The 9,758-nt window shown below is 50.5% G+C and overlaps 1 long non-coding RNA gene across 1 annotated transcript in view; it reads left to right on the plus strand.

Annotated features, from left to right (window-relative positions):
• The window catches only part of LOC136003567 (uncharacterized), a 106,749-nt gene that overhangs the window by 93,788 nt on the left and 3,203 nt on the right, over window positions 1-9,758 (plus strand). The window contains exon 4 of the long non-coding RNA XR_010608134.1: window positions 3,446-3,670. This is a non-coding gene — a long non-coding RNA (uncharacterized LOC136003567). The remainder of the gene's footprint in view (window positions 1-3,445; window positions 3,671-9,758) is intronic.

The following is a 9,758-nucleotide window of genomic DNA, read 5'->3' on the forward strand; positions in this document are numbered from 1 at the left end:
GTGTACTCTCTATATATATGTATCTGCAAGAACTATTGAAACCAGAACTGAGTGTTGGGATTATCCCAGCATAGAATCCCAGACTGGTTTGGCTTGGAAGGGACCTTAAAGCTCATCCAGTTCCAACCCCTGCCACAGTCAGGGACACCTTCCTAGAGCAGCTTGCTCCAAGCCCCATCCAGCCTGGCCTTTGATGACACATTTCCCCCAGTGCAATATTGCAAGAAATTAAGCCCAAACATCCTGCTTTGAAACAGGGAAGGGAAACATGAGGAATTCTTTTCCCAGCCCTGCTGCTGTCCATGGCCGCATCCCCACTGGGGCTGCTCCGAGGAGTCGGGGCACTTCAGGCAGTGCCACTTCCCTGTGTGAAGTGTTTGGGCACCTAAGCTCATATGCATCAGAGCAACGTGATGATATGTTGAGGGTCTGTCCGTTTGCATTTAACTGTTTACTGTCCAGTGCCTTGAAAATAAACCATTTGCCAAGTAACCCCAGGTATTAAGAACAGATTAAATCAGCGCTTAGCTTTCAGCTTCCTCAGAACAAGGATCCTCTTCTTTCCCCAGCTGAAAAGTTCCGCTGGTAATGAGAGCAGTAAATGTTCTGTCTTTACAGGGAGACAGGCAGAACAAGGGGCGCAGGGGGAAATCTCTGCATCACAAAGATGTCACCCAGGAGCCGCCTGGCACCAGTCTCTGCTCAGTGCTGTTTTCTCCCCACAAGGTCCCATGCTCAACGCACGTACGTTGTCTCATTACTGTAGTTCACTTCTCCCAGGCAGGGAGGTTGTCCCTCGACTGTGCCATAGAGCCAAAGTGTCACTTCTCATCTCCCTGGGACTCACCTTCCCTTCCTCAGTAATTACCCAGCTTCGGCTGGCACGTTCCTGTGCAGCATCCGCAGGGCAGGGGCTGTCTGTGCCTGTCTGCACAGACCATGTTTAACACACCAGGGACTGCGGAGGGGCTGTGGATGCTTCCTAACGTGAAGCATGAAGTGAGACTTCAGTGGGAGGCTTTGAGGTCCAGCGAGGCCACAGGAGCAGCCGGTGCCTCGGAGGAGGCACGGGAGGGATTAAAGATAAAGAAGAAATTCCAGCTCATTGGCAGGGCACATATTTTTCCAATATAAAAGCAAATGGGGGAACCCTTAAATAAATTGGCTCTATAAAAACGTCCTTTTGTATTACGGCCTCACCTTTTCAGGGGGAAAACACCAAGGTTTATTTTCACGGCTCCCGAATAAAAACATCATTGGTGCTTCGTAATTCCCCAGAACCAACAAGCAGTCCATTGCTATTTGAAAGACACGGGCCCCCCTCGGTCCCCACCATCCGCCTGGCTGCAGGAGCAGCTGCCATGGAATTACAAGTCCTCGTCACAAGTGCGGAGAAACAAGTTGTGGCATTTAGGAAAGGTCTGCAAAAATAGGTGTCAGACCTTAACTAATAGTGATTGTCCTTCCATTCTGCTGTAATTTACATTTAATTCACACATTTCATTTCCATTTAAAATATGATTACAGTGTTTTGAAGCACATCTCACCTGTCCCCTCCGATTACGGCAGGATGAAAATAACACGAAGCAGCAGGAGCGGCGCTGCCCGCCCCGGGTCTGGAGGAGGGATGGTGAGCACATGGTGCTGTTCTTGGAACTGGAGCAGGGACAGAGGGACACACCAGACACACAGCCCTGTCCCACCTTCTTACTGCACGCAGGTCGTTCTTGCTGCGGGGTTTTAAGCACCAGCAAACACTAATCAGAGCTGCCAACAGAGAGAACTGGGCTGCAGAGAAGGCAGCTCTCCAGGCTGTGTTTTTCCATGTTTTCTTCATGGAATACGCAAGTTTAGCCCGGTCACATGCTAGTGGGGCAGACAGCTCCAGTGCCACCCCCTCACCCTCGGGATTCGGGGAAGGAAAAGTTTCCCTCCTCCTGCCGAGGTCTGTCACAAGCTCTTTTAAACACAAAAACTCTTGGCTAGAACATAAATCAGGCTCACCCTCCCCACCACGTCCCCATCCCACGTCTCCCCCGCGCCGAGAAGGCACGGACATGCTGATGAATATCTGCTACGTGTAGGGGAAAACAACAACCCCGTAAACAGTATTATTAACCCATGGGCTGGCAATAAATCAGCGTGAGAAGGTGACCTCAGCAATGCTGGAGTAATCCTGTGTGTCAGGGTAAATTTATGAGGCCAATTTTATTGGCCTGTATGACCCAGGCTCCTTGGAGATGTCTCAGTAACAAATCCAATCCATATCATTTATTAGCTTTGTACAGTGTCAGCTCTAAGCATAGGAGGGATCCCATTAAAACATATCGCTCCCTCTGCAGAAGATGGGCACAACTAAGCTGGTGGATAATTGTTGGCTGCAAGAAGTCCCTGATTAAGAAATGGCTAGTTGCAGCTTTGCTGTCAGGTCCATAAAGCTTGCCCTGGATGGAAGCACCAGGGTTTGGGTTTGTGCTGCCTGCCCCTTTTCCTCCCTGTCCGCACCGGGCTGTCTGCAGCTCGCCAGGAGCAGCAAGCAGGGTTTGGCCATGAGGACAGAGGTGATGCACTCCAGGGAGTTCCCTGCTGAATTCCATCCTTTCCTCAGGTCCCACCGGTGCTGGACAAGAATCCGGTGGCCCTCAGGGCTGGGGAAGATGCAGGGGCCATGGAGTTGCAGTGGGAGGTGCAGGGATGCAGCAATGCAGGGATCTTGTGGATGCATCTTGATAAGCATTACAATGAGGGGGACAGAGAAGGGATTTGGAAGCTGTTAGTGGCTGAAACTCCTCCTTGGAGGAGAAGCTGTGGCTGCCCCATCCCTGGCAGTGCTCAAGGCCAGGTTGGACACAGGGCTTGGAGCAAGCTGCTCCAGTGGAAGGGGTCCTTGCCTTTGGCAGGGGTTGGAACTGGATGAGCTTTAAGGTCCCTTCCCACCCAAACCATTCCATGATTCCACGATTCATTTGGGAATGGTGGACCTGGCAGTGTGTGCGTCGTGCCCAGTACCCTGGTGACAGAGCGATCGCGCCTTCGCACCAGCACCTCCTGGGTCTGATCCCTGTTGGCTCACCAGTGTCTGGTGGAGGCAGTTTAAGTCTGTTTGACTGTCCCTGTCATCATAAGGTTTACGGATGGTTAATTTATTCTTTATAGCACAGTCATTGATGGCTGTTAAATCACAAATGAGAGCCAATAAAGGGTGAATTGCAGCTGAAATTACACTGTTTATATGACAGCAGAGTGCTGGCTAAAAGATTCATATGCCGCTGATGAAGTACGTTATAAATTTTAATTACCATAGTTTGTACAAATGACATGTTTGAAATGCTATTGAGTAATGTGACCCTGATAATGAAACTATAAAATAAATCATTAACTTTCTGAATGAGCTTTTTTATTTCCATGCTGCATGAAGTAAACTTTCCAATTTATTCCATTGCAGCCTTCTTCTGAAGAAAAAATAGTGCGGAGAGAAGAGTCCTCTCCATGCGGAGGGACACTGACAAGCAAGCCAAAGGAGGGATGAGCAGCACCATGTCAGAAACAACGTCAGGAGACTGGCCAAAACCAGCCCAAGCCCCCAAACTGCTTGTGCATTCACCCTAGATGATACAGGATGATGCTTTGTTCCTGCAGCCACAACCAGCTGAGCTGCAGGAGCACAGAGGTAAGAGCAGGCCTTGAGACCCAGCTGTAAAAATCACAAGCACAGACAAGAGGAGATCTCCATTCAAATCAGAGCACATCAGAACTCACTCATTGGCTGGGGGCTTTGCAGCCCCTGTCACTGGGGATCATCCTGCCTTTCTCTGCAAGCTCCCTGCGTCTGCCTAGAGTGAAGGTGCCTGGGCCCCGGCTGCTCAACACAGATAATTCCCTGCATAGGGCTGACAAAGTGAGTTTCAGCCCAGCAAGGGGTTTCTTGGAGCCTGCCTGGGGACGAAGCACAAACTGGGCTGTTACTGACCCAACATCCTTCAGTCTAGCTCAAGAAAAGGGGGTGCTTCTTAAACCCTTCTAGAATGACACCATTAGCAGGTTGTTACCTTATTTTATGATCATATGTTATTTTTTTAAGGGATACAGAGCACAAAACAAGCTAAGAGAGTGCCGGAGCTGCTTTCACATCCCTCTGCAGAGGGGTGAGCCAACCACCAAGGCACCTTGACCCTGGGTGCCCACACTCCCCTGGCCCCCAGAGCAAAGGGCTCCCAAGCCCTCCTCCAGAAGGTCCACCAGGTCTGGGGCTTTTGGCATGAGTCACCAGCATCCCTGGCTTCATCCTCATCTCATGTGACCCATAATAACATGGTTCCTTGTGAGGAGGTAGAGATGATTCTTCAAGGTATCAGCTGCCTATGCTTAGGGTCCCCATGTGCACGAGCCCTTACACATGGAGACTCCAGCAGATCCATGGCTGGATGCCTAGATCCACTCCTCCTTCCCATCCTTTTCCCCCTGGCACCTTTCTCCACATCTCTGCCCACTCCACACCAGAGGACTCATGCAATGAATTCAGATCCTACCCAGTGGGTTTAAGTTGGCCAAAGCATGTTGGGTGGCCAGCTCGGGTACCCACAGCCAGGCCCGGTGCTCCTTGTGGCAGAATCACCCATTCTGTGCCACAGCCACCCCACCACCTCTCGCTGCAGACCTCTCCAGGCCTTTTTCCCTCCCCAAAAGTGTTTGGAGTTGGAGGGCTTTTAACACCTGATTTTGTCTTATCAGCCAGACTGAAACTATTTCCAAGCAGGCTGCTCATGCCGCACTACTTACCATTAAAAGAAAGGACCACATTATTGCTGTTATAAACCATTGATTAAGGTTTATAATAGCAATAATCCCCTCGAAATTCATTGTTACTGCAGTTAATGACCAGTTTATTAGAGCGTTAACCATCCTTGGCAATGGGCTGAGTCGTTTAATGCTGGTAACGACCAATTTCTCAAGGGTTATTGCTTAAATAACAAGCCTTTGTTAGATATATGTTCAACCACCAGATACTGCTCCAGCTGGAACCTTCTCCTGTGAAATAATTGTTAATTATTTCCTCCAAGTTTTGCCACCATGCCTCCAAGTTTTAGCTGGAAAGAGTTTGTGAGGGTGCAAAGTGGCAGAGATGCTGAGAGCGCAGCCTGGGCAAGGCAAGGGAAGCAGCCAGAGACACGTGAGCCATCACCCAGAGGGATGCGGGTGTAGGAGTTGTGGTTTATGAGGCTTTTTCCCTCTTCTGTCACCCGTGACTGTCCCAGCCCTGGACATGTCCACCCCAGCCACCCACTGTGCTTTGCAGAGGCACCAGCTCGAGCTGGAAGCAGTGAAGCTTCCAGGGATGAGCCCAAGCACTGCAGCGAGCTGCCCAGAGGAGAGTGAGAGGCACCAAAGCTCTCCCTCCCTTCTCTTACATTAACATGATCTGAACGTTTCATGGCGTTAACTATGTCCTATCATGTCACGTTAGGATCATCCTGTAACAGCATTCATTTTGCCTGACATGATCTGAAAGGTATAGATACGATTACCCTTTAATTGTGTCATATTAGCAAAAATAAACACTGATATGGTGCAAGGCTGACACAAAACGATGGCAAATCCCCAGGAACAGGATGCGATTCCTGTTGCCCAAAGTGCTCAGACTCCTGCAGGCTTCAAGACAAGGGTGTTTAATGGGACAGTGGAGAAGAGCTGGAGGGGGAATCTGTGCCCTGGGTTCCTTTTGCTGTCTCTAAAGCTGGGTGCTGGCTGTGCTGCTGAGTCCTCACTGCAGCTCCTTCCCCTCTGCACGACCCTCAGTGCCTGTAACCCTCAGCCAGGATAAAAGGATCCATGAGCCTTGCCCTTCCAGCCACTCACCCCAAATGCCCAGAAAGACAACCGTATCCTGGGCTGCATCCAAAGGAGCGTGACCAGCAGGTCGAAAGAGGTGATCCTGCCCCTCTACTCTGCTCTTGTGAGACCTCACCTGGAGCATTGTGTGCAGTTCTGGTGTCCTCAACAGAAAAAGGACATGGAACTGTTGGAACAAGTCCAGAGGAGGCCACGAGGATGCTCAGGGGCTGGAGCACCTCCCGTATGAAGACAGGCTGAGGAAGTTGGGGCTGTTCAGCCTGGAGAAGAGAAGGCTGCGTGGGGACCTCACAGCAGCTTCCAGTACCTGAAGGGGGCCTATAGGGATGCCGGGGAGGGACTCTTCATCAGGGACTGTAGTGACAGGACAAGGGGTAACGGGTTCAAACTGAAACAGGGGAAGTTTAGATTGGATCTAAGGAGGAAATTCTTTCCTGTGAGGGTGGTGAGGCACTGGAATGGGTTGCCCAGGGAGGTTGTGAGTGCTCCATCCCTGGCAGTGTTCAAGGCCAGGTTGGATGAAGCCTTGTGTGGGATGGTTTAGTGTGAGGTGTCCCTGCCCATGGCAGGGGGGTTGGAACTGGATGATCTTGAGGTCCTTTCCAACCCTAACTATTCTATGATTCTATCTCCAGCTGGCTTTTAACAGGCTTTGTGATGGAAAAACATATCCCTGCATCACCCCCAGAATATTCCATTTCCATAACAAATTAAATTTCAAGCTTTCCTGATTTTCCTTAAGAAACACAATGAAATCTAAATTTTGGGGATTAGGTGAAACCTGAATGTTGCTAGGTTTGGTGTTGGTGCTCCCCTCCGTCCTTTTGCTCTTTGTTCCTAAGTTGATGGGGTCTGTGAGGTACCACTGCATAAAAAGAACAGGGAAGGAGGGGTTACTCCAAAATCTGGGAGATTAAGTCCTGCTTTTGGCAGTGAGATGCTGATCTTATCCTGTGATGCTTCAGGCTCTTCCAGTCTCCTGAGGAGGTGGGAATCTACCTAAAATAAGTTATAACGGGCACAATATGAACTGTAAGAACTTTTTTCCCTCTCTATAGGCAGGAGTTACCACTTTGCATCTCCACCATCATCCACCACAGCATCCACCACAGCATCCACCACAGCTCACTGGTACCCAGCAGCTTCAAGACAACCCCTGGCTGGGAAGAGCAAGAGGTTTAAGGGAGTGGAACATCTCCCTTATGAGGAGAGGCTGAGGGAGCTGGGTCTCTTTAGCTTGGAGGAGACTGAGGGGTGACCTCATCAATGTTTACAAATATGTAAAGGGTAGGTGTCAGGATGATGGAGCTAGGCTTTTTTCAGTGATATCCAGTGATAGGACAAGGGGCAATGGGTGTAAACTAGAGCATAGGAAGTTCCACGTTAACATCAGGAAGAACTTCTTTACTGTAAGAGTGACAGAGCACTGGAACAGGTTGCCCAGGGGGGTTGTGGAGTCTCCTACACTGGAGATATTCAAGGCCCACCTGGACAAGTTCCTGTGTGATGTACTGTAGGTTACCCTGCTCTTGCAGGGGGGTTGGACTAGATGATCTTTTGAGGTCCCTTCCAACCCTTGGGATTCTGTGATTCTGTGATTCTGTACCGAGCTCTGCCGACTGCTTTGCTGTGGCCACGGTCCAGCCAGGCTGGGTCTGTCTCTGGTCCCTGTCACCACTGCTGCAGGGATTTGTGTGAGCATCCGTGTTATTTTAGAGATAATGTGAGCAGAGTGGAGCATGTCACAGGATAATGGTCTCCTGCTGCTAGGCTGTTCTTGGCATTTATCAAAAAATGACACCAGAGGGAATATGCTCAAGGGAGCCGAGGTGTCGATTCGATGACTGCTATTTCGTGATAAAAGTTAGCAGAAATAAAAATGAATCAGTCACAAAACTGCTTATTTATAGCTGTGCCCGGCCCAGAAGGGGATCCCTGGGAAAGGCAGGGTGATGGAGCTCGCTGCACGCCCCGGCACCGGCATCGCCTTCCCTGGAGCAGTTTTGCCAGAGGAACAGCATCGCATGGTCCCACCGCCCCCAGAACACCCTGTGGGCAGAGGAGGGGCTCGGTGCAGGGAGGAGGGAGCGGGGCTGGGGGATAAAGTCATTTGAGGTTGCTTCGATCTGATTTTCTGGCTCCCGGGACAGGGTTTGAGCAAGCACAGATGATAGATAGGGTGGGGGTGATGTCCTGCGCTCCTCAGTGCTGCACCCTGAAAGTGCCCCCAGAGCAAAAACTGGGTGGCATTCCCTGGATTTCATAGAATCCCAGAGTGGTTTTTGTTGGAAATGACCTTAAAGCTCATCCAGTTCCAACCCCCTGCCACGGGCAGGGCCACCTTCCACTAGAGCAGGTTGCTCCCCATCCAACCTGGCCTTGAACACTGCCAGGGATGGGGCAGCCACAGCTTCTCTGGGCACCCTGTGCCAGCGCCTCAGCACCCTCACAGGGAAGAGCTTCTACTTCAGATCTCATCTCAGTCTCCACACATCTCCCCTCCACCTCTGTGTCTCTTGGCAAACACAACCCCAAACCCATTTGCACAATGCGAACAAGCCAAAGCACTTCCCGTGTTTTGCCTAAAACCAAATATTTTGAGCAAAATGTCTACTCACGGGTCTGCTATCGAGTTAAATGTCCTGGCTCCAACCAGCTTGTCGTGGCTATGGCGCTAAGTTAAACACGCGGCTTTTTAAGGCAAGGAAAACAAGGTAGGATTTGGGTTTCCAGCCCAGCCCATCCATTGCACCTCCAGCTAAAGGCTTCCACTTTATCAAGGTGAACAAATTAGGCGGCTCATTGTCGCTGGGGCCAAGTTCTGGGCTGTTTCCAGCCCGATGGTCTGTTTTTGTTATCTCAGCTGCGGGCAGGGAGGAGGAGGAGGAGGGCAGAAGAAGGACGCTGCAGCACCTGGGTTCGTTGGCTCTCCATGTAATAGGAAACAACAGGGGCCACAGGGGACGCGTCGCTCTTTTCCACCTACATGTTATTCCAGCCATAAATCCGAGTGACCAGCTTGAACTTTTCTCAATTGACATGTTTACAAGGGAAGTCCGCATTTGACAGGAAAATTAAGCGTATCAATCACTTCACGAGCTGGTTAATGAATGGCGCTCAGATCTCTCTGATTTTGTGCCTGGTAGCACAATTTATTGATCAAGTGTGCTTTCGGACGGGCCAGATGTTGCTGTGCCTCCATCCTCAAAGGCCTGGCCGGGGTTTAGCACGAGGTCATTTTCTCCAGCAGACCCCCAAGTTCCCTTTGCTGTCTTCTGTTTTCTCCTTCTTTCTCTCCCTTTCTCCCCCTCCCCACCCCACCAGAACAAAGAGAGCAGATGCGGGCTCGGGGCCCCTCACACCCACTCAGACATATGGAAGCGATCTCCTCTGTCTTTGTAATTACACAGGAGCTTGCTTTTCAATGGCTCCGGGTTTTATTGCACAGAAACCAACCAATTCCAACATAAAACATTTTTATGGCTTCTCCTCCAGGGGCTCCTTGGCCAGGACCTGTATAAAAGCACCCAGGACCCCCGACAGATGCCTGGGCAATGTGGGGACCATCAAGATGCCCTCCCCAGAGCAGGCAGGAGGCACAGGGAGGAATGCTCAGGTGAGGTGCAAAGATAGGAGTCAGATCCCCCAGGAAAACCTCACAGCTTTGGAAGGCAGCAGAGAGCACAGAATGGTCCTCAGACCTTCATGGGATCCATAAATAAACCCTGACTGTTTAACTTCTTGGGATGTGCCCGAAATCCCACCTGTGAATGTGTTTGTAAAAGCCCCATTTGTTTGGACATCTAAAGACACTCATGAGGTTGCACTGGGATGGGAGATGCTCAGCCTGTGTCTCTGTTGCTGACCATGGCAATGGGATGGAGGATGCTCACTCCTGTATCTCTATT

This window comes from Lathamus discolor, chromosome 22, assembly GCF_037157495.1.
Source record: "Lathamus discolor isolate bLatDis1 chromosome 22, bLatDis1.hap1, whole genome shotgun sequence".
Taxonomy (NCBI): domain Eukaryota; kingdom Metazoa; phylum Chordata; class Aves; order Psittaciformes; family Psittacidae; genus Lathamus; species Lathamus discolor.